Source organism: Rattus norvegicus, chromosome 15, assembly GCF_036323735.1.
Source record: "Rattus norvegicus strain BN/NHsdMcwi chromosome 15, GRCr8, whole genome shotgun sequence".
Taxonomy (NCBI): Eukaryota; Metazoa; Chordata; class Mammalia; order Rodentia; family Muridae; genus Rattus; species Rattus norvegicus.
In genome coordinates, this window is record NC_086033.1 from 69,900,750 (window position 1) to 69,924,819 (window position 24,070).

The window sequence follows — 24,070 nt, forward strand, 5'->3', positions numbered from 1 at the left end:
CAAGGATTGCTGGTGCAAATAATGCCAGACAATCAGGAACTGCTGTTCAGAATAGAACCAATGAGGGTGTGGGTCTCCATTAAAGGAGCTTGCAGCAGTTCTCAGAGGAGCTCCTGGAGTCATTGACTCTGCACCAACCTGCTCCCAACCACCAAGAGCAGGTAGGGTCAGGCAGAGAGCTGTCCAGGGCATAGGCAACACTTATGCTGGAGGCTAATCATGTTTTTATTACCTCAACTCTGTGCAGCCTGGCATATTCCTTCCTCTTGAAAACTGAGGAATAAGTCATATTCTTAATAGTTATCATCTCCTGATTCTTGTGCTCACTAAACCTGAAGAAACCAGATCTCTTTCACTACCCGTGTTAAGTCTTTTCCCAGCCTCCTGTCAATAAGACATCCCATGCTTTCCTTGGCATGTGATCTCATTCAGTGAATTGAGGCTGCCAACTTAAGTTGACTCATGGACTGTGGATTTATGTTGGTCTTCGGTTGGTGATGACATGAGAGAAGAGGGCAGTGAATGTGAAGTCCGGTGACTAGAAACATTGAAATCCTCAAGTACGTTGTATGAAATACGATCTAATTCATTTATCCACAGTTCACTGGCTCAGGAAATGGCCTGGTGGATTAACCTAGGTTTCTCTTCAAATAAGTAGAAATATAATAAGGGAGATTGAGAAGTTATGGAAGTATTTTGGCACATGACTTAGGGAACAGGAAGTCCATCTATGGTGAGAGAGAAGAAAGAACCTAATGCTCACACAGGACAGGAAAGACAGAATTCCCTGGTTCCTCAACTATTGCTTTGTCTCAACTGACAAAACAAGCAACCTTTAAAAGATCTGACAATGAACAAATGTATTAATTTCTCTTCTTGTTGCTATAAAAAATAACTAGAGAAAAGCTACTTCTGGGTAGAAGGATTTACTCTGGTTCAGGTTGTAGGGTATAGTCTATCATATAGAGTCAGAAAGCAATGAGAGCTGAGTGCTGCTACTAAGAGAGCTTTCTCCTTCTTATTCAGTAAAGGACTCCAGCCATGGAATGGTTCTACCCACATTCAAGTGGGTCTTCCCCCTCCATTACATTAAATCTTTCTGTAAATACTCCAGAGATATTTCCATGGTGATTCTAAGTCCAGTCAAGTCAGAAATAGTGATTAATAATTACATCAATTACACTTGAAGTTTATAAGTTGTAAAGAAAATCATTTCTGCCACATTAGAAATGTGCATATTATGAGAAGAAATACATGTTAGAAACATGTATTTATATATTTTATTCAAAGTCTGGGAGCTGTGGGTTTAACCCATTCAATCGTGTACAATTCACAATTTTCCAAAGATTGGTTAAAAAAAGATCTTTTTTGTCACAACAATCAACCAAAAAAAGAGCCAAAAAAAGGAGAATGTTATTAGATTCAAGAAGCATCTAACTTTATTTTTTCCCTAAATGAAGTCAACACAGTAAACCTCCCTGCCAGACAGTCATTTCACTCCCAAACTCTGAGGTAGACAGTCCATGTGGTTAATGTCAAGGTGAAAGAGGTGTCATCTGGACTCCTTCTTTGAACTCCATTGTTACAGAACTGTCCCTCAGCAATTATTTCTTCTAGGATTTTCTGGACTGTACACACCCAGGGAAGAAAACATCATCTTTAAGACAGAGTAATGAAGAACTACATTCTTCTATTTGGAAATGTATAGAGTTTTAGTAAAAGCTTGCAGATCAGGTCAGAGTATTGACCACTTGAAAACACACACCTCCTTTTTGTGTCTTCCCATTCATACAGAAGGAGAGAGATGACCAGAAGCACTCGGAAGGAAAAGAAGTGGGGAGAAGACCATAGCAATATTCTAATGGGATATCCGTTTTTGAAGAATGAGAAAAGAGATTTGAGGATCTAGAAAATAATTCCTTCAGACTCTTCATATCTGTGTGCCTTGTACAGGACTATTCTGTCTCAACTGGGGAGACTTCTATCTGTTGGTGGAGTTGGATGTTGTCATTTAGACTGAGAGACCTTTCCCTGAAGTAGCATCGGCAGCCACCCATGGACTTCTGTAAATGCACCTGCCACTTCTTTCCACGGATTCTGATTCTGAGGACATCTTTTAATTAATCTCCAGGAGAGGCCACAAAGCTCACAGTTGGTTTCCGTGTTCAAAATCACTGTTTTGAATAGCCTGTTAGAATCTACCAGAGAATTAAACACACACACACACACACACACACACACACACACACACACACACACACACACACTCACACACCCAAAAACATCTACAAACAACAACAATAAAACCAAAAATACAGACCAGGGGTCTAAGTACCTAGCAGTGAGATGTGGGAAGACAATTGAAAAAAAAAAAAAGCATAAACTCTCCCTGTTAAAAATAAACTATAGGGATTTAGCTCAGTGGAAGAGTTCTTGCCTAGTAAGCACAAGGCCCTGGGTTCGGTCCCCAGCTCCGAAAAAAAGAAAAGAAAAGAAAAAAACTATGATTCCCTCCCCTCCTCTTTATCCTAGACCATTTATGTTAGAAACCTATAATTATAAATACTCTCTTTTCTATCTGAAATGTTTGAGCATCTTTTGAAACTAATTGGGTCTTTTGTGAGTCTGTGAGTCTGATGACTGGGGAACGTCTTTCTCAAGAACCTGGCCTCCATCTCTCTGAAACTTAGACATCAAGGGAGATGGCACCCAATCTCACCCTTGCTGTCTCTATGAGGCGGTAGGAGCTTCACTTCTGTAGCACCTTGCTCCAAACTACAGAACTGTCTCCTACCAGAAAAAGGTCATTTTCCTTCTGGTTGATCCAAATAAAGCAACAGTTACCAGATGCCATCCAGACTGTCTAGTCCTCTGACTTGTGGGCAGGTGGTTAATTTTGAGACCTGTGTAATTAATAGGCAGCATGTGATTGGCTTACTACTTCTTAGTGAACTGCCTACCATGTGTGTGCCACTTCCCGACTTCATGTTTATTCTCTAATTAAACTGATTTGTTTCTGTCTCTGCTATCTTTGTGGAGAGGTTTTCTGGGTCGAGGGAAGATTTTATTGTATGCCATTGCCCTAGCAACAGGCAATATTTTTTTATCACAGGTTCCCCAGGAGAAACAGGGAGTTTTGTATAGAAACTGTAGCTTACTCCATGGCCACTGGGGCCAGAAGCCAGCCCCCAAGGATTGCCATAGAACTATAAGGTTAGGTCCCTTGACGAGTACCTGGTGACGGTGCTGGCCAGTTGTGTGTGTGTGTGTGGAGGTGGAAATGAGTGGCCAGTCCTGGGCATACACAGATTGCTCTTACCTGCTTCTTCTGGGTCAGCTCTGGTGATCCCTTTTACTCAGCCTCTCAGTTCAGTAGTCTCAGGAGGAACTGCTCTCGCTCACTGAGTACCTGCCCTGCATGGGCTGTGGGAATGCAAAAGCTGGCCTTCCGAATGCTGTGGAAGCTATCCCCCACAAGATGAATCACTCTTTCCTCTGTGATATTTCTGTCCTCTCTTTGGACCTAGCTTGCTATCAACTGACATGATTTATCATCCTACCCCATAGGCAGTGAGGAGATTGCTCACGCTTTAAACTCTTTCCAGGCTTGCCCAGGACCCTGCCTCCCTTCTTACATCACCCTGGGCCTTGGGCTCAGAGTCTCCCTGTTAAGCAGCATGGTGTATGGCAATCATCGAGTGGGAAAATCAATGTGATCTGAGAGAGGGCAAGCCCATCCTCACAGTTTGACACACTGAGTCTTTTAGTTCGGTGATGAGTGGGAATTAGAAACTGTAAAAGAAAGCGACAAAAACAGCCCACCAACCTTATTTGAGCTGCATTTGTCGACTGCAGCAAGAGCTCATGTACACCAGGCTGGCTTCGACTACCAATCCCCCTGCCAGTCTCTGCCCTGCAAGTGCTGTCCCGTGGCACTATCTTCATTTCACCACTTGTCCCCCTGCTTCTACCGCCCCATTCCTTTTTTTAAACCACAGAAAAGCTACTCGTCTGCCTCGTTGAAGGCCCCTCATAAGGCTTTTAGAGTAAGTAGAATTCAGATCAGACCATGTGAAATTGCTTCACCAGAAACGGGGCCCTGTGAGAGCAAATGCACTGCTTGCTATGGTATCGTCAAGAAGAGACCTGCCTCAAGGAGGAAAGGTGGGCAGGGCTTTTACAATCAGATTTTCCCCAGGTTCAGTTTCATCAGCCCCATATCACAAATGCACCATCAAGTCTAAGTGGCTTATTTTCCATAGGTTGTCACACTCGTTGAATTAAGAGCAAGCAAATGGATGGATGAATTATTTACTAGGTCCTCTATGTGGTTTGATATGTGTCCATTTTCCTGCAGTTTCCCAGCTTTAATGATGCATGCAAAAAAAAAAAAATAACCAAGAAAACAACTTCCCCACCTTCCTCTGCAATTCTGAGGACGAGGGGTTTGGATAGTCACTTGCTGATAAGGTTTTGACAAAGCCATTTGCAGCCAAATCGCACCTGAAATGATGCCAAACTTTATATGGAACTTAGATACCTCATTTAGTGCAACAGTTCTCCTGTTTTCACGAGTGGAACATTGATGTTAAAGATGAGTGCTGTTCCACATGCTACACATAGCATGTATTGCCAACGCTCTGATATTTCTGAATTTAAAGCACATGAAGTCCATGATGTTTCCGATATGGAATTGTGGACTTATATTATGGCTTCTGTGGAGGAATGTCTTGTAATTTGTGAGACAAATTACGTTTGTGCATACGCCCACTTACAAATTAATGTAAATGTTTCTCCTACCGTTTCACAGAACGTCAGGGACAATGTCTTTTGCACATTCTCCTATCGTGAGATTACAGATAGTTTCTCCAACCAGTGCTTCAGGCTCATTGTTCCTACTCCATAATTGGTGCACTCAAGTATCACAGGAGGGACGCAAAGGCAGAACAACACGCAGAGCTCATTACAGGATATTGTGATGTATCTTCAATTCTCTTTCAATAAATCCTTTGGACTGCATGAACATTTTGGTTTTTATTATTAAATCCAATTGTTTCATTTTAAGTGGCTAAATATGCAATTTAAATATCTTTAAAACTATTTAATTACAAATCAAGGCAGACAGAAATGAAAATAAATTTTACTTCTATGCTTACTGTAAAACCAATTAAATTTGAAACTGTTGTGCTTCTACTTGAGCAAATAGAGCGGATAACGTCCTTGCTGTACAAGTAAACATTTAATCTCTGGTTTTTCCATTATCTTTGCTTTAATAACAAGATAAGCAAGGCATTAACAAGCCCACCTAACCATCGATTTCGCCATCCAACTACCACCATTGTGGGCATCAGTCAGCCATTAATTTATATTTTCACCACTGTGCTAGCTAACTGTCCGTGGCTATCAGAAAAAGCTGAAATAACCAATTTGACAGGAAAACGAGTTTACTTGGACTCACGATTCCAGGGGCATCATTACACTTGGAGTTGTCTTTGTTGCCTTGGGGTCTGTGGGGAGATGTAGCAGTCAGGGCTCACCTCCTGGAAGCTGGAATGAACCCAGAATAGAGGAAGAAACTGCAGTCCCCAATTTCCCCACCAGAGGATGCTGGCAGTGACCACATTTTCTCTCACAGGTTTCTACCTGTTCAAGGTCTCACCATCTCCTAGTTATGCCAAAGATTGGCAGCAAAGCCATTGAGGGACGCTCAGGGGCAAGCCAGAGCAACCACACACTTCAGAGACTCTGCTAGATTCTAATAGGATTAGCATTTTGAGCTTGCCTTTATGGGACTTTAGAGTGAAGGTATGCTATGAGTCAGGAGGACTTGCTTTGAGCTCACAGGAAGCATTTAACAAGACACATGCTCTTTAAAAGCCTCAGAAAGACAGATAATAAAAAAACCCTGGGCTTCGGAGCCAGAGCACCTAGTTTCCGATTCCGTGCTATGCTTTATTCTCTGTGGGATCCAGGCAATCTGTTTAACCCATCCCATCTTAATCCCCTTGTCTATAAACGAGAGGAAAATATTCCGGCATTACTTTACAAGTTTGCTCTCAGGGTAAGTACCTCGTTCTAAATAATTTTTGAAATAAATAAATCGTGATACTTTGCACATGGTAAGTACTCAATAAATGCAGTCTTACTTCTTGCGTTTGATTCCCTTTGGTTCTTTGTTTTTCCTGTTTTATACCCAATCCTCTGGTTCATTTATTTTTTTTCCAATGACTTAGACATTCACTGAATACATATAGCATACAGGATACCTCGATCCGTGGTAGGGATGCAAAGACTCAAAGTCCCTGAAGAGTCTAACCACTTAACAGAGGAGAGAGAGCAGTAAGAGAAATCAGTAAGGGAATCAAGGGGGAGAAAAGAGCACACTGCCTTTGCCCTGGAAGACGGAGCTGAGAATACAGAGTTCTGGTTGCCTTGGCAACTGATAATCCATAAACATGTCCTATGGAGAGGTTTTCAACAAATAGCTAAGAAACTCTTTTAAAAAATCTACTCATTAAACTGCAGCGAGAAGAGGCGAGGAAGTGCACAATGCTGCCTGCAGGGGGCGACAAAACTGCAACATCCAAGTCTCACAGCCCAAACATCCTCTGCTGTGTGCCCTTGAGCAGGTCATCCAACTCCTCTGTGCATGGTTTCTGCACTTGAAGATAACTGCCGTTATTTCATAAAGGAAAAAGAGCACGTAAGCAACTTACTGTGACGGTTACTAGTATTCCTCTCAGAATTCTTGCAAACTGTGTTTCCTTTCAAAGTCTCACCATGAGCACTCTGACACAGTGACCAGTTAATTCTTCAGGATTCTTTACAAGAAAAGCACTTTAAATACAAACTAATGTTCTGGTGTACTAGTTAAACCTTAGTCCCAAATTCCTCTTTTAAAGTTTTATTTATTATGTGGTTATTTATGATATATGTAAAATCTCTCACCACTTGTCACAAAGCATGTACCCAGCTGATGACTGACTATGTGAAGAACTCAACAGGCACAGTGAATAACTGGATAACTAGCTTATTTTCAAAGAACGAAAATGGGTTTTGAGTTGTATCAAAGAGAGAGCATCTCAGGTTCTGGTGGCTGGGCTGGGGCGGAGCTGCCTTCATTCCCAGTAACCTAGGCAGGAATCCAGGCACCCATCCAGTTATTCTCCGTTACTGGAACAGCCTAGGGACTCAGGCATGAGATTTGCGTTTGGTTTCTGGTGTTACATGGCTGTCTTCACGGGGCAGTCAGCGTGACTTTGAGCTCTAAGGCAGCAGGGATCCATGCCAGAACCCAGGAAACTTTAATGATCTGCTTCCTCCTCTCACTACCAGAAGTAATTCTCGGATTTACAGGGCTCTGGCACACCTTTGGGCCGTGTATTTAGGCTCTATTTCATCTCTAGAGCCAAGGGATTTCCATCCCGAAGGTCAAAGCAGTCGGAAGCTGCCTTGTCACTGACAGGATGAATCTTTCCCGGGGCGACTTCCAAGCGCTGCAGGTGGCTGAGCAGCAGAGATCACTCTGCATCCCAGAGTGAATGCCTTGGCTTTCAGATTCTCATAGAGCATCAAAGGCTGATGGGGTTTGCCCCATTTCGGAGGCGAGGAGGTATTGGAGGCAGCTTTAATTGTTGGATCTTGATAACCTCCCCACCCACCTTGTGACGCCCTCTGGGCTCAGAAGCCCATAACCCCTGACTGCACAGGCTTTTCTTGGCAGAGACCACAGCGCTTCGGGAACTTTCCATTTTTCACACGCCAAGTCTATGCCGCCAGTGTGCTGTCAATGTGCTGGGCTTGAAAGCGTTCCTGGGTGGTGTGCTGGGGGCTAGGGTTTGTTCCCACTTGCTCTCGCCGTGTGTGGGAAGCTCCCCCGGGAAGAGGTTGTGGCTGGGCACGCCCAGCTTATCACGGATCTTCTCCTCCCAGGGTTGGAAGCTCTCAAGCGGTGGAAGGCTGCCAGGTGCTTGCAGGACGCTCACAATCCTCCAATTATTGTCAATGTGCGGTGCTACTTCCCTCCAGTCATGGAGTCAGAACGCCATAAACTGTTTTTCCATTTGCTCGGTGGATTTCGGGCCACAACATTTTAAGCCCCAATATCGCATCTTTTGATAATATTCCCTTTGTAAATTTTGTAACATAACCTTTGAGGGCTAGCAGTATAACCTGTTAGAAATCTCGCCAGAAAACATTTGTTAGTTGACTCTAGTCACCACTCCCCTCCCCTTTCAGGGTTTCATTTCTACTTAGCATGTAGCCTGCAATGTCTTTTTATTAAGATCAGAAATTTAATTATGTACATATTTGAAACCTGAACCCATTAAGTCTACAGATCCCCCGAAAATGCCATTTGCCAGGTGTGCAATCACAGTCAATGTGCAAAAATGTCGCACAACAATTAGGTTTTAAAGCTTAACTTAACAACGGTCTGAGAGACTACCTCTTTAGATGGAGAGAAATTGCTCTGGAGACGGTAGAGCAAATCAGGAAAGTGGCTGAAATAGTGAGAAATGAAATGAAGTGGATTATGTCTCCACAAAAGACATTGGCAAGGAGGGAGAGACTGAAGCAAAGAGGAAATGCAGACTGAAAGAGAAGAGGGAGTCCTCTAATTCGGTGGCTTGCAACTGTGTGTCAGAACCCCTTGGGTGTAGAAAGACCTTGCATAGGGGTTGCCTAATATCATCCCGAAACACAGATATTTCCGTTATGATTCATAACTGTAGCAAAATTACAGTTATGGAGTAGCACGAAATAATCTTGTGGTTGGGAGTCACCACAGCAGGAGGAACTGCGTTAAAGGGTAGCAGCGTTAGAATGGGTGAGAACCTCTGGTCTATCAGGAGGCTCTGCAGCCACTCTCCAGTCTACCGAGACTTCCCTCAGCCAAGAGTCAGGTATTCTCAGTGTTCCCCGGTCACCACACCCCCTCCTGTACGGCTGTCTGTTTTTGTTTTGTTTTGTTTTGTTTTGAATGTATTGTTTTGCCCTTCACATCACCATCATGATTTATGAGCTGTCTTTCCTACTAGACTTTCAACTCCCCCAGGTCAGGGATTGGGAGAAACGTCTAAAACAGTATTTGTCTAAAATGTATCTGTGACTCAGCTGTCTGAAAGGTGATGTCTGTGAGAGGCTTCAGATAGGTGCACCTTCCACGTAATCTCTTTCACGTACGGACTTGGTATCTGGGGGGCTGTCAGCACACAGCTTTAGCGTCCAACCAATCCCTAGGAATGACCCAACCTACCCAGGGCTGCCTCACCTCAAAAGGAACAGTTTTGGAAGATGGCCACATCTAGTGCCTGGAATAGTCATCTGTACCTAGCGGGTGCAACTCTGAGGGGGGTGTTCTAGACCCATAGAGATGGTGGGCTTGTCTAATGCTATTGGTGGCTTTTGCAAGCTGACTGTTCTCTTTGACCACTTCTGGTTATATGTTTCTCTCTCTCTCTCTCTCTCTCTCTCTCTCTCTCTCTCTCTCTCTCTGTCTGTCTCTCATCTATCTATGTGTATATCTGGTAGTGTATGTTTGAAAGCCAAAGTTCAATCTCCAGTGTTGTTTTTGGGATCCACCCACCTTGTTTTTTGAGATAGGGTTTCTCATTAGAACCTGGGACTAAAAGAGTGGACTGGGCTGGCTAGCCAGTGTCTCTGGGGTATCCATCTGTCTCTGCCTGCCCAGGATTATAAGCTAGTACCACCATACCTGGTTTTCTTGTATGGGGGTAGGGCTTGATCTCAGGTCTTCATGACAACGGGCACTTTATCTACTGGCTATCTCCCCAGCCTTCATTCCTGTTTTTGAATCCTTGCTTCTTTGACTGTTTGCCCAAGGTAATTCCTAATGGTATTTGGTGCATCAAAATCCCAGCTCAGAATCTGTTAGCAAGAAAACTATTTATACCATCTTCCAGTTGAAGTTAAAGAATAATTAAAGGTAATGGGTACTGAATTTAAGCAGGCATATTTCATATTCTCAATTGTATGGAATTCTAGAGGAAAATGAGCAAAGAGTAATGAGCAGAAAGCAGTCTTATGGGATGAATAACAGAGGGACTAGTAGGAAGTGTGTCCACATTGGCTTCTTAGCCCCTGACCTGGCTGTCTTGTTCTGTCCCACAAGAGGAAGAAGTTGGATCCAAATATCTTCCCAGTTTTTCGTTGTTTTTTTTTTTTTCTATTCCAAACTTCTCTCTGGCTGAAGTAGGAGCTCTAGGAGCATTGATTGAGAACTCAGCTATAAACCGAAAGGTCCAACAGATGACCTCCAAACTGTAAATCCAGGGGACAAACCTGAAGAAGAAGAAAATGTGCCATTCAGAGTTGCAGTCAGTGATATAGCAGCCCTGAGAGACTGTCATCCTGACAACCCGGGAGGATGCGTGTGAAAAGGATTCCTCTGATAGCTGCCTGCTAGAGATGACTGCAGCTGTTCAAGGTACGTAGGAAAAAGGACAAGGAGGGCACCGGCTCAGCTGAGAGCAGAAATCAGAGTGGGAACAGCACGAGCAGCTAAATCAGACCTGAAAGCATAATCGCTGACATTTAAGATGAAGAGATTGGCAAAGAGGATCATTTTGCTGCCTCTGAAAGTAAAATAACGGAGGGAATTCAAGGAAGCTGGCCACAAACCAGAGTCGAATTCTTACTTTAGTTTGGTTTTTAGGCCCCTCTGCTTTATATTGTATCATTCGTCGAAGCATCACTCATTCAACGAATAATCCTTAAACATCTGCTCTCAATACTCACGCTTCCTTGTTGAATTTGAGAAGGAAAAATATAAACAAAAGAATTTATAACGAGAGTATGAGTAAGAGCTTGGGAAAGTGTCCCAAGAAGGCTCCCAGAAGAGCATCTACAGAAACCCCAAGGATTTGGGGACAGGAAAAATAATCTCTCCTGACATCTAACCCACTTATCCCTTCACCTGGCATTTAAAATTTTTACCTCCCAGGAAACAAGGTAACAGATTAACTTGAACTGCTTCCTGGGCCAGCTTGAAAGGATAGGGACCTGGTAAGGCCTCATACACACCCCAAGGGAGAGACAAGGTCTGTTATCAACAGAAGGCAAAGGATGGGTACTGGGCTATCAAAATTTTCAGGTGTCTCTCCTGCATATTTTGTGTCAGGGAGATATGGTATACATTGGTAAATGTAGGTACAATGATGATAGCTATGTTTGCAAAAAGGAAAAAACATATAATGGTGGTATTCCATGTACCATATAATACAGAACAGAGAGAATCACCACAGAGCAATACAATTTTGTGGATCTCTGGTCCAACGAGAAGGTACAACAGGTATAGTTAGACAGGTTAGAAGCTGGGAGGAAGGAGATGTGACTGCTTACAGCTATGAGGTATTTTCTGGAGGTATGGAATCCTTGTCAAATTAGATGGGAAGTAATTTAGTGAATATATTAAAAATTAGTAACTTGTACATTTTGAATGAGGATAATGGGCCATGGATTATAAATTTTTTATATAAGACAAAACCAAAACCAAAAAACCAAAAATGAAGCAACAACAAAAGGCCATGATATGGAGGATAGTGTTAGTTGTCTACTAACACTCATTTTCAGGCTGCGTTTTCTTTGCCTGTGTTAGTTCAAGCAATGATACACTGGTACAGTCTTGCCTGTAACTAGCAATGGCCAACTGACATAGATTTGGCCAGTATGTATGGATTGATTAATTTTCTTGACATTGTGACCACATACCTAATAAGACGTTACTTACGGGAGAACAACTTCTTTTTGTCTCACAGTTTGAGGGTACGGTCTGTCCTGGTGAAAAGGCAGGGTGGCAGCGGGAACATGTGGCAGCTGGTCTTCATGTGCTCATAGACTGGCCACAGAGAGCAGAAAGGGAGTGGAACTGGACTCTCAAAGGTCAACAGTCACTTTCACTCATTTTCTCTAGCAAGTTCTCACCCTCTCAAGAGTTGACAATCTTCTAATCCACCTGGGGGCCAACTGTTTAGCCACTTGGCCTTCTGGGGAACATTTCACATTCAAACCCCAGCAATTTGCAAACCGAATTCTGCTAAATCTGTCATCCTAAACCCTTCTGATACCGTGACCCTTTAGCACAGTTCCTCATACTGTGGTGAGTCCCAACCATAAAATTATTTCATTGCTTCTCCACAACTGTTATGAATCACAATGTTAACATCTGATATTTAGGATGCAACGTCCACAGGTTGAGAACTGCATGCCAGAAGGTTTGCAGTTGGAAGAGTCTTTAGCTTCTCTGATACACCTGGTGCTATATTTTTCCTGTTCTTCGGGTTTAGAATGGGCTATCTGGTGGTACAGCAGCCATATTGAATGAGTATTGGATAATGAGTAAATGCAGTAATCAAGGAATGAGTAGGATTAGGATCTTCAAATCAACATCAACAGCATTCTTGCTATTTGTAAGTTGCTGTCAGTGAGGTTTAAAGATTCTGACAATTAAAACAAATTCTAATTAATACACAGAGAGCTATTTTACACTAAAATGAATATGGGATAGACTTTAAGGAAGTAAATGAAGTAGAAATATGCACGACCTAAGCCTCTGGTGGATATTGTGTTATAGGGAAAAACACTCACTTCAGGTCACCTAGGAGTCAGAGCAACTGCACCTGTGTCTTACTGGATGCAACCTGACCAGCCTACAATCTACTTTCACTCCCTTCCTTCAGAGCAGTGGTTCTCAACTTGTGGGTTGTTACCCCTTTGAATGTTGAATGACCCTTTCACAGTGGTCACCTAAGACCATAGGACAACACAGATGATTACATTAAAATTCATAACATAAGCAAATTACAATTATGAAGTAGCAACAAAAATACTTTTATGGTTTGGGGGGACACCTCAACATGAACTGTATTAAAGAATCACGGCACTTGGAAGGTTCAGAACCACTGCTTTAGACAAAGGAAAATTTTCATTATTGTTTCCACAGTGATTATAGCCTGATTTAATTCGACTCCTTTCCAGCTATCTCAGAAATGTACTGGTTATCTGGTTATACAATTGTTTTATATCAACTGCCTCTATCACCTAACCTGTGTGTACTCTCAATTCAGTTATTGTATATGCAAAAGCACTGTAGATGCTGGATTTGTTTTCCCTGCATGTTTTAGTCTGCCTTTTAATACTCCCCTCATAGCCCATTAAGTCCACCACTATACAAGTATATATGTGTGTGTATACATATGTATGTATGTGTATATACACATGCACATATGATAGTATGCCAAGTATACAGGTATACTGTTGTCCTCAGACTCACCAGATAAAGGTTCTTGTGTCACTAGAAGGTAGCCTCTATAAGGCCAGGCATCTTATCTCTTCTAGACACCATTATGAGCCCAGTGCTCACAGTGTGACAGCACATAGTTCTTGCTAAAGAACTGTGCCTTCACCATCAAAGGACTCTGGATTCTTATTTTAGTTTTTACCATTCTTCACAACTTACTTCTGAAGTCACTTTTGGTCTTTATAACATCTATTTTCTTCTCTTTTTAACTTCTTATTATGGAGAATTATAAACACATGCAAAAATAAGAAAAGAATAATAATGAAAATCAGGCATATTTCAACCTCCAATCTCGTTCCATGGAGACTTTTCACTCATTCCCTGCTCCTATGAATTAGAGGAAACCCCAGGCATCTTGTTATTTTACCCATCAGCATTTCAGTTTGTGCTCCTACAAGAAAATAAATGTATATTTAAAATGTATAACTGGGATGTTCCCATAATACATAATGAATAACAATTCCTTAATCTTGTCAGTGGTATCCTGAGTTGATTTAATTTCTGATTCCGTTGGATGACTGGATGAGTGACTAACTGGACGAGGAAGCTAATTCAGGATGAACTCTTTGGGAGCTTCTTACAGGGTCCAGTGATCCAGTCAATGCTTTGTTCTTTAGCCATCTAAAGAACATGTGCTGGCCCCAATCAATTCTGAACCTGAAAGAAAGAAAATTGCCTCGATCCTTTTGCAGAGTATGAGCCTTCTTTAGACATAAACAGGAAAATGCCTGCTGAAAGAGATGAAGGATTGGGATGATTGTTCTGGGGAGTAGAAGGTCTATAGAGAGTGGATGGGAGGAGCAATTATTGTCTCTGTGATTTAAGCCTGACTCTTTAAGATGTATGTGATCCTTTGTTCCTGAATACCTTCATCTTGTCTCACCTGAACTATTGCAGAGGACACTACCTAACCTATCCGTGATGAGCTGAGTCGTGACCCCAAACTTATGTGCAGGTCCTATGCTCTTGTAAGTCCAAATGTGACAATATACGGAGATAAAGTGTTAAAGAGGCAGTCATGTAAAATGAGGTCATGTGGGTGGTGTCCACCACTGATGGATGTCCTTCAACAAAGAGCATGTGAGGAGACAGCAGTGTATGTGGAGGGAAGATGACGAGAAGGAGGGAGAAAAGCCATAGGAGAAGCACCCTGTTCACTCCTTGCTACATAGTGCTGTCCTGCAAGAATAATAACCACTATTACCACAGCTGTGTGAACATTCGTTAGAGACCCTCAAGATCTGGCCTCTTGACATTCTTTCATAATAGGAGAGTTGTGAGGGGTTGTAGGAGCTCAACCTGAAACATTAATCACTCTTTCCTGTCTTCCCTGATAGCTGTATGGAATTCTGCTCTAAAGGCATGTGGCCTTGGGAAGTCCTAGAGCAAATGGGGTGTAGAAAGTTGTAAGAAAGGGGGAATTCATTAGCACAGCAGTGGGAGAGTCATTATGCTTGCACTATGACTTCCAGTGGTGCTGCTGCTTTGCAGACACCCTTGCTACTGTAATTAACCTCTTGCCCATGCTCTGTCAGTGAGTTCAGTACACTCATTGGTTCTTCACGTTGGATTTTGGTGAAATCATGCTTTGGTTAGTCACTGTATATTGTACATTGCCTTTTGCTTACAGCTACCCAGGGGAAAGAATTTCTAAAAATGCTCTTTGACCTTAGACTTCTAGCCTAAAAATCTGTAAACAAATGAATTGTAGGAAACTCTAGGAAAGTTGCCATCTTTCGTGCTTTATTGTTTTAAGAGGTTTATCTTCCTTGTCCAGATTACCATATATCCAGTCTATTATCCCATCCATCTGTAAAACAACTTCCTTTTTGAGTCTGGGGAAAGCCAATCATCTTGTATTTTATTACAGCAGCTGTACTCAAACTCACGATATTTCTGCCTTTGGTGTCATCGGACTCACCTTTTAAGATGGCATTAGAAGAAACTTTCAAGAAATAGGCATCCATCAAATTACGTATCTGCCAAAAATTCCCAAGTGGAGTTACAGGTTGCTGGATAAAACCTACTTCCTTGGCACAGGAGCTGAGGTTCCCAACTATCTTCTTTCACCTCCCTTTCCCTACTGATGTGCCAAGGCCATTCTGTTACTTCATCCCCCAGCGTGCCATCTTTCCTGATTTATTGTTTTTAGAGGTTTGTCTTCTTTATCCAGTCTATGATCCCACCCACATGTGTGTTAGCAACTTCCCTTTTAACTCTGGGGAGAGCTTCATTTCAACTGGGAAACCTTTCCTTAGCCCATTCCTTCAGGTATGTTGACTTCTTTTCCTTTACATCCACATTGTCTCCTGCACAGGGTTCTACTCTAGATTTGAAGCAACTTTGTTATCATTATTCTGTTGGTTATTAATTGAATGCCTAAAGGTAGATAGTACAGATAACTTTGTATTGGAATCTAATACAACACATTGTATGTAATAGTGCTGAAAAATAAGATGAGAATTGACTATCATATGAATAAATCTTTAAAATTGGATTAATAATGCATGCATATCATACTTCAAAATTTATTGTCAGGTAATATTTGTGGAAATCTTAAATTTACATGAGTAATTGTTTTTTGAGCTTTCAAAGGTGAACTGAAGTTTCAGTGTATTACTTGATCTTGAGTTTGAATCCACTAAGAATGACTCATTTTCAACCCTTAAAATTTTATGGTTTCATATTAAAACAAAATATAAAGACCTATGCCTGGGAAGGTATTATAGGTGATCTGACCAAACTACTCTTTTTGTTTTGTTTTACAACTCCATATATATATTTTTACCTTTTTAAATTGATACAATCATTGTACATAGCTATAAGGTACAGCATGCTATTTCATCAAATGCATACGGTGTGTTATGATCAGACCCAGGTAATTGGCCTATCCATCAAACAGTTAACATTTCCTTGCCAACCACTTTCTTTTATTGACAAGGAAATTGAAAAGAAGCAATGGTGCTCTCCATTGCACAGCCCACTGTTACCAGAACCACTTCGATGCACTTATATTGCCTCTTCTGAGAGAAGAAATACTGCAGTTAGAGTAACTGAGAGAACAGACTTTAGATGTAATTGAACAAAGACAAAAGTCACCAAATGTACATTTCCCAAAATATTACAGTCTGGCTTTAAAATTCTTTTTTCTAATAAAAGATTGTGAATGAATTTCATTCAATATTGATATATCCTTTAGCATAGCAGCATTTTGGAGTATTTATTTGTTATTGTGAAACTGCATTTCAATAATTTATAAGGGTATGTATATTCAAATTGCCTTTGAATAATATATAGTGGGGATGGTTTCCTTCTTCAGTCAGTGGTTTTCTTTCTAAGAACTACAAATATTTGTGCTGTAGATGTAGTTTTTGGCCTACATGCTTTTTCATTTAACTTTAGCATTTGGGGTTCTATATTCCTGATGTGAGCTTATAAAACAACATTAATACCAGAGATACAGCATAACAAATCATCAAGTTACATTGTCTGACCATTGCTCAACACAATTTGGAAGAATCAGCTTATGAAGAATTAGAAATTTGTCGGGGGAAGGAGAGAGATTCTTGTCTGACCCTAAGTCACATCCACCCAAGGGACTCAGACTTTTTCTGGGTTTTTTTTTTTGAGGAGTGGGAAAGACAGTGGTCCAAAGACTTCTACCTGTATTTCTGCTATAACGTTCTTAGGACAAGTGTGTTCACAGATTCGGAAGTGAACTCTCTGCCCTGCTTCCAGAACACAATGTTCCAGTTCAGTGAGGGGCTCAGGGAATGTAGCCGAGCATTTCTGCTTTAGAGCTTTGTGCTTCGTCCTTGGTAAAGGCCAGAGTGGGAGAGCGGCCACTGGTTTAGAAGTAGAGATGAATTGGAAGTTGTCTTGGGAAGCATTGGGCATAGTTTCCATACATGCCGATGTATACCTGTGACATCAGAACTTGGGAAACTGGCATGGGACTTGTATCTTGAGTTACAATATGAGACCTTGTCTGGGGGAAAAAGCATCATGGACACCAGGATCACCAAAGACAAAGATCTGAGCAGACTATGAACTAACTCATGGTTGACCCTTTCAGAGACTCCCATATTGGTGATAAGACTTTGAAGGATAAACAAGGCCCAATGGGATAGAACTTATTTAGTACTTAAAAAAATCTCTACCAGATACTTCTCTTAGAACTCTAGATAGAGTACTAAATAGAGAAGATCCTATCCTACACCATGGAACACACATAACATATACACTTGACAGTGCTAAAAAATACACAAGCTACGTAATGTATAAAGTGGTATAAACTGTAAAATAAAGTAGAACAGAATAAATGAGTTAGGAACGGAAAGGGGTAAGGTAAGAAGCTGGTCTGACTTATTAAGAAGATGACATCTCAGTAAAGAATTGAAGGAGACAATTTCAAAAGAATTGAAAGACATTAGAAAAGTACCCAAGAGAACTATGTTTAAGTCAGAAGATTGCTTAGACAATGATTCTAAGGTAAGAAAACAGTTGGCACCTTCTACTAATCCTAAGGAAGCCATCATGATTAAAAGGGAATAAACGAATTCATAAAAAAATCATAAAAAAATTCACTGGGGCCAAATCACAAAGGTCTTACAGACTTTTGTAAGAAACATACATATCCCTTATGAAATGAACAGATATGTGAAGTTTTAAGTTGACAATTATATAATTATATCTAAGGATCTATAGATCTCTTGGACTTCCGTGTTGAGGATGATCTAGAATCTAGGAGATGAGGTAAAAGAATAAAACAAGGGATCTGGAATCTGAAGTGGTTAGACTGGAGATATATTTTGTACACAAAACAAGGAGAATTTGTTGGGTTGAAGAGAAAAGGGTGTCAAGGATGGAAGACCAGAGCAGAGGGCAGGAGAGCCTTGTCAAGGTAGGCAAGTGAGATGCTCAGGGGTTTCTTCTGGAATATTTACTTTGGGATGGCCACTGGTAGACTTGAAGTATTTCAATTAGCCCAACATTAGGATTGGTACAGGTGAGGGATTCCTGAGAAATATGGATTACATCATGGTTTGTTCCTGATGTGAGCCTATAAAACAGGGTAGACATGTGTTTGAATGTTTGGCCCATAGGTGTTGGAAATAGGTAAAGGAACTTAAGCAGTGCCATTTTGACTTCAGATTCCATTTACTAAGCTGATCAACTCCCTCTCTAAGCAACAGTAGTTCTCCAAAACACACTGCCTGTTGCTAACAACAGAAAGAACAAATGAATTGATTGGGCAAAAATACTTACAATTCAGTGTCAGTTGACAGTGATGGGACATTTGGAAAGGTCCCTAATCCCCAAAGTTCTGATTGGTAAAATATTACAATTGTAACTGGACTCAGATGCTTGTGATTTTTATGCCTATAAATCCTGCTTTAGCCCCTACTTTGGACTCTCAAAAGAAATAAGACTCCCAAGTCCTTGTCTGGTGGCCGTGTTTGATCAGCACCTCTGCTATGTAGTATGAATAATAAAAGATTTTACTTTTCATGAGCCCACAGGTACAGTCTCTCCCATTCCTCATAGTACACAATGGACATGGTGTAACAAAAAGAGTGGCACTATTAGGAGGTGTGGCCTTGTTGGAGGAGGTCTCATATGCTCAAGCTAGGCTAGTGTGACAGTCTCCTTCTGATGTCTTCAGATCAAGATGTAGAACTCTCAGCTTCTTCTCCAGCACTGTGTCTGCCTGCATACCACCATACTTTATGCCATGATGATAATTGATTCAATATTCTGAAACTGTAAGCCTGTCCCAGTTGAATGGGTTTCCGTTATAAGAGTTGCTGTGGTCACGGTGTCTCTTCACAGCAATAGAAACCCTAATTAAGACACACCACAATGTGTAGCACATTTTAAATAGATTTTTGTGTAGTCATCTTGACCTAGTAGAAGTTAGATGAGTCCATCACACAGTATCACAAACAGTTGTGTTTTCAGTGAAAAGATATGAATGATCCAGGAAAACCAAATTTGTGATTCATAGATTTCTTTTTTTTTTAAATTTTTTTATTATTATTATTTTTTATTAACTTGAGTATTTCTTATATACATTTCGAGTGTTATTCCCTTTCCCAGTTTCCGGGCAAACATCCCCTTCCCCCCTCCCCTTCCTTATGGGTGTCCCCCTCCCAACCCTCCCCCCATTGCCGCCCTCCCCCCATAGTCTAGTTCACTGGGGGTTCAGTCTTAGCAGGACCCAGGGCTTCCCCTTCCACTGGTGCTCTTACTAGGATATTCATTGCTATCTATGAGGTCAGAGTCCACAGTCAGTCCATGTATAGTCTTTAGGTAGTGGCTTAGTCCCTGGAAGCTCTGGTTGCTTGGCATTGTTGTACTTTTGGGGTCTCGAGCCCCTTCAAGCTCTTCCAGTTCTTTCTCTGATTCCTTCAACGGGGGACCTATTCTCAGTTCAGTGGTTTGCTGCTGGCATTCGCCTCTGTATTTGCTGTATTCTGGCTGTGTCTCTCAGGAGCGATCTACATCCGGCTCCTGTCGGTCTGCACTTCTTTGCTTCATCCATCTTGTCCAATTGGGTGGCTGTATATGTATGGGCCACCTGTGGGGCAGGCTCTGAATGGGTGTTCCTTCAGTCTCTGTTTTAATCTTTGCCTCTCCCTTCCCAGCCAAGGGTATTCTTTTTCCTCATTTAAAGAAGGAATGAAGCATTCACATTTTGATCATCCGTCTTGAGTTTCCTTTGTTCTAGGGATCTAGGGTAATTCAAGCATTTGGGCTAATAGCCACTTATCAATGAGTGCATACCATGTATGTCTTTCTGTGATTGGGTTAGCTCACTCAGGATGATATTTTCCAGTTCCAACCATTTGCCTACGAATTTCATAAACTCGTTGTTTTTGATAGCTGAGTAATATTCCATTGTGTAGATGTACCACATTTTCTGTATCCATTCCTCTGTTGAAGGGCATCTGGGTTCTTTCCAGTTTCTGGCTATTATAAATAAGGCTGCGATGAACATAGTGGAGCACGTGTCTCTTTTATATGTTGGGGCATCTTTTGGGTATATGCCCAAGAGAGGTATAGCTGGATCCTCAGGCAGTTCAATGTCCAATTTTCTGAGGAACCTCCAGACTGATTTCCAGAATGGTTTTACCAGTCTGCAATCCCACCAACAATGGAGGAGTGTTCCTCTTTCTCCACATCCTCGCCAGCATCTGCTGTCACCTGAGTTTTTGATCTTAGCCATTCTCACTGGTGTGAGGTGAAATCTCAGGGTTGTTTTGATTTGCATTTCCCTTATGACTAAAGATGTTGAACATTTCTTTAGGTGTTTCTCAGCCATTCGGCATTCCTCAGCTGTGAATTCTTTGTTTAGCTCTGAGCCCCATTTTTTAATAGGGTTATTTGTTTCCCTGCTGTCTAACTTCTTGAGTTCTTTGTATATTTTGGATATAAGGCCTCTATCTGTTGTAGGATTGGTAAAGATCTTTTCCCAATCTGTTGGTTGCCGTTTTGTCCTAACCACAGTGTCCTTTGCCTTACAGAAGCTTTGCAGTTTTATGAGATCCCATTTGTCGATTCTTGATCTTAGAGCATAAGCCATTGGTGTTTTGTTCAGGAAATTTTTTCCAGTGCCCATGTGTTCCAGATGCTTCCCTAGTTTTTCTTCTATTAGTTTGAGTGTGTCTGGTTTGATGTGGAGGTCCTTGATCCACTTGGACTTAAGCTTTGTACAGGGTGATAAGCATGGATCGATCTGCATTCTTCTACATGTTGACCTCCAGTTGAACCAGCACCATTTGCTGAAAATGCTATCTTTTTTCCATTGGATGGTTTTGGCTCCTTTGTCAAAAATCAAGTGACCATAGGTGTGTGGGTTCATTTCTGGGTATTCAGTTCTATTCCACTGGTCTATCTGTCTGTCTCTGTACCAATACCATGCAGTTTTTATCACTATTGCTCTGTAATACTGCTTGAGTTCAGGGATAGTGATTCCCCCTGAAGTCCTTTTATTGTTGAGGATAGCTTTAGCTATCCTGGGTTTTTTTGTTATTCCAGATGAATTTGCAAATTGTTCTGTCTAACTCTTTGAAGAATTGGATTGGTATTTTGATGGGGATTGCATTGAATCTGTAGATTGCTTTTGGTAAAATGGCCATTTTTACTATATTAATCCTGCCAATCCATGAGCATGGGAGATCTTTCCATCTTCTGAGGTCTTCTTCAATTTCTTTCCTCAGTGTCTTGAAGTTCTTATTGTACAGATCTTTTACTTGCTTGGTTAAAGTCACACCGAGGTACTTTATATTATTTGGGTCTATTATGAAGGGTGTCGTTTCTCTAATTTCTTTCTCGGCTTGTTTCTCTTTTGTATAGAGGAAGGCAACTGATTTATTTGAGTTAATTTTATACCCAGCCACTTTGCTGAAGTTGTTTATCAGCTTTAGTAGTTCTCTGGTGGAACTTTTGGGATCACTTAAATATACTATCATGTCATCTGCAAATAGTGATATTTTGACCTCTTCTTTTCCGATCTGTATCCCCTTGATCTCCTTTTGTTGTCGGATTGCTCTGGCTAGAACTTCAAGAACTATATTGAATAAGTAGGGAGAGAGTGGGCAGCCTTGTCTAGTCCCTGATTTTAGTGGGATTGCTTCAAGTTTCTCTCCATTTAGTTTAATGTTAGCAACTGGTTTGCTGTATATGGCTTTTACTATGTTTAGGTATGGGCCTTGAATTCCTATTCTTTCCAGGACTTTTATCATGAAGGGGTGTTGAATCTTGTCCAATGCTTTCTCAGCATCTAATGAAATGATCATGTGGTTCTGTTCTTTCAGTTTGTTTATATAATGGATCACGTTGATGGTTTTCCGTATATTAAACCATCCCTGCATGCCTGGGATGAAGCCTACTTGATCATGGTGGATGATTGTTTTGATGTGCTCTTGAATTCGGTTTGCCAGAATTTTATTGAGTATTTTTGCATCGATATTCATAAGGGAAATTGGTCTGAAGTTCTCTTTCTTTGTTGTGTTTTTGTGTGGTTTAGGTATAAGAGTAATTGTGGCTTCGTAGAAGGAATTCGGTAGTGCTCCATCTGTTTCAATTTTGTGGAATAGTTTGGATAATATTGGTATGAGGTCTTCTATGAAGGTTTGATAGAATTCTGCACTAAACCCGTCTGGACCTGGGCTCTTTTTGGTTGGGAGACCTTTAATGACTGCTTCTATTTCCTTAGGAGTTATGGGGTTGTTTAACTGGTTTATCTGTTCCTGATTTACCTTCGATACCTGGTATCTGTCTAGGAAATTGTCCATTTCCTGAAGATTTTCAAGTTTTGTTGAATATAGGTTTTTATAGTAAGATCTGATGATTTTTTGAATTTCCTCTGAATCTGTAGTTATGTCTCCCTTTTCATTTCTGATTTTGTTAATTTGGATGCACTCTCTGTGTCCTCTCGTTAGTCTGGCTAAGGGTTTATCTTGTTGATTTTCTCAAAGAACCAACTTTTGGTTCTGTTGATTCTTTCTATGGTCCTTTTTGTTTCTACTTGGTTGATTTCAGCTCTGAGTTTGATTATTTCCTGCCTTCTACTCCTCCTGGGTGTATTTGCTTCTTTTTGTTCTAGAGCTTTTAGGTGTGCTGTCAAGCTGCTGACATATGCTCTTTCCTGTTTCTTTCTGCAGGCACTCAGCGCTATGACTTTTCCTCTTAGCACAGCTTTCATTGTGTCCCATAAGTTTGGGTATGTTGTATCTTCATTTTCATTAAATTCTAAAAAGTTTTTAATTTCTTTCTTTATTTCTTCCTTGACCAGGTTATCATTGAGTAGAGCGTTGTTCAATTTCCACGTATATGTGGGCATTCTTCCCTTATTTTTATTGAAGACCAGTTTTAGGCCGTGGTGGTCCGATAGCACGCATGGGATTATTTCTATCTTTCTGTACATGTTGAGGCCCGTTTTTTGACCAATTATATGGTCAATTTTGGAGAAAGTACCATGAGGAGCTGAGAAGAAGGTATATCCTTTTGCTTTAGGATAGAATGTTCTATAAATATCCGTTAAGTCCATTTGGCTCATGACTTCTCTTAGTCTGTCTACATCTCTGTTTAATTTCTGTTTCCATGATCTGTCCATTGATGAGAGTGGTGTGTTGAAATCTCCCACTATTATTGTGTGAGGTGCAATGTGTGCTTTGAGCTTTAGTAAGGTTTCTTTTACGTATGTAGGTGCCCTTGTATTTGGGGCATAGATATTTAGGATTGAGAGTTCATCTTGGTGGATTTTTCCTTTGATGAATATGAAGTGTCCTTCCTTATCTTTTTTGATGACTTTTAGTTGGAAATTGATTTTATTTGATATTAGAATGGCTACTCCAGCTTGCTTCTTCTGACCATTTGCTTGGAAAGTTGTTTTCCAACCTTTCATTCTGAGGTAGTGTCTGTCTTTGTCTCTGAGGTGTGTTTCCTGTAGGCAGCAGAATGCAGGGTCCTCGTTGTGTATCCAGTTTGTTAATCTATGTCTTTTTATTGGGGAGTTGAGGCCATTGATATTGAGAGATATTAAGGAATAGTGATTATTGCTTCCCGTTATATTCATATTTGGATGTGAGGTTATGTTTGTGTGCTTTCATTCTCTTTGTTTTGTTGCCAAGACGATTAGTTTCTTGCTTCTTCTAGGGTATAGCTTGCCTCCTTATGTTGGGCTTTACCATTTATTATCCTTTGTAGTGCTGGATTTGTGGAAAGATATTGTGTAAATTTGGTTTT

General features: G+C 41.0%; 1 protein-coding gene across 1 annotated transcript in view; it reads left to right on the plus strand.

Annotated features, from left to right (window-relative positions):
- The window catches only part of Tdrd3 (tudor domain containing 3), a 162,852-nt gene extending 151,996 nt beyond the window's left edge, over positions 1-10,856 (plus strand). Inside the window, exon 14 of the mRNA XM_039093362.2 lies at positions 1,795-10,856. The gene's annotated coding sequence lies outside the window, so the exon portion shown is untranslated. The remainder of the gene's footprint in view (positions 1-1,794) is intronic.
- Positions 10,857-24,070: the final 13,214 nt, after the last annotated feature.